The following is a 1,919-nucleotide window of genomic DNA, read 5'->3' on the forward strand; positions in this document are numbered from 1 at the left end:
TTAGATTATTGAAGTCCCTGCCGTACAGAGAACTACTGAAAGGAATTGTCAGTACAAATGATTTTTCAGAAACGAAAAGTAAATTTATGACTAAAAGGAACTTGGCAAATATTTCATGATTTCCACAGACCCAAACTCAAAGGGCGACAGCTGGTAGTGCAATGTTAACGTTAAGAAATCTTAAGAAAAGAATCCATTGCTATTCCCTTATTGACGAAAGGCTAATGGTGATGATTAACAAACTGACAGCGAGTGGAATGTAAGCCCCAGACGAAGAGAAAACAGAAATCTGAAACAGTTCATCAGAAACTACGAAAATAATTGATTAAAATCAGTAATTCAGTTTATCATCAGGAGATCTTAATGCCAGAAGTAACAATCAAGCTGTTAAAGGAACACTGATAACATTTAAAGGACCAGTGATTAACAATAGCAGACGAAGCTATGTAGATTTTTGTACTTTAAATGAACTCAAAATTAGTCAACTTTTGGTACAAGAAATGAATAAACGAGAATACTTAGAATGGCGAGAGGACTATATTAATTCACTAAATGTCATCGTGAATGGAAAGTGCCAATGTTTAGTCAGAGACACTCAAGTTTACAGAAATAGTGAAGTAGGTTCATATTATTATTTGCTGCTATCAAAAATAACAAAGATGAAACGTGAGTAAATACGCCACATCGTCCCAAGAACTGATAAGCCTGTCTGAAGATGAAAATATAAAAAATCTCTAGGACAACATAGTCTCATAATAGGTCCTAGCAACTACAATTACTAATAATAAAGGGTTAGAATCGCACAAAATCAAAAACTATACGGGAAGTAGCTGAAGAAGTTGTGATAAGGAACCACCAGTTGCGACATAGTCGCGAATACAAACAGTGATCCAAGTACTGTCAATTTTTTTTTTTTTATTCCAGTCTTTGATCACAATATAAAGTCCTTCGACGATGACCGGTTTCAGTCAGTAATGACCATCTGCAGATAGTGCAAGAACAGCACTGTGTGCTGCATTCTGACGCAAAAGATCACATATGCTTCTCACTGTACACGAGCCACACAACTGTTACCGCTGTGCAGCGAAGACTGTTCTTCCACTACTTGAAGATGGTCATTACTGACTGAAGCCGGTCATCGTCGAAGGACTTTATATTGTGACCAAAAACTGGAATAAAGAAACGCTTAACGTAGGGAACATTAAAATCTGTAACACCTATGTGTGAATAGCTCCAAATAAAAAAAAAAGGTGGCCTAGAGATGATACATCCAGAACAATACACTAAATTTTGTGAGACATATCGCATTTCAGAAAATCATGTCAAAACAGTAGTATAAAAAGCGTCCACAACGACAGCTGGGACATATTCGTTACACACCTACAATGAAATTTTCATAGCAAGCAATGGTTTGCGTATAGTGGTATTATACTTAAATAACCAAAAGTAATATATTATAACAGAACTACATTGGCATTTTATCTACGAAAGCCAGTTCTTTGGTAAAGATGAAATATATGACGAAGATGGAAGTGAAGGTATTACCTGTGACATGGATATTACGGAAATGAAAGAATGCTTTCAGCGCTGAGAGATACGAGCAATATAAACAGTTCCCGGTACAGACAATATAATCCGAGAATTATTTCAACTCTGAGCCAGCTGCAACTCTGATTACCCGCCTCCTTCCTTAAGAGCTATGAGCTTTTGTTCACCATTGATACAATGAAAACCATACCTTCTACTGCTAAGTCTTTGCTTTCCGTACTTTGGGTAAGGGTAGTATGGATCAAAACAAAAAAAAGACCAGTAAACACGAGCTCCAAAAAGCATACCTTAAGAACTATGTGCCCTTGTTCGGTAGAAGAGACGTGTTTCACAATAGTAAACATGAACATCTGGTCACAGTTTTTAAGGTA

This window comes from Schistocerca americana, chromosome 4 (assembly GCF_021461395.2).
Source record: "Schistocerca americana isolate TAMUIC-IGC-003095 chromosome 4, iqSchAmer2.1, whole genome shotgun sequence".
NCBI classification, from domain to species: Eukaryota; Metazoa; Arthropoda; class Insecta; order Orthoptera; family Acrididae; genus Schistocerca; species Schistocerca americana.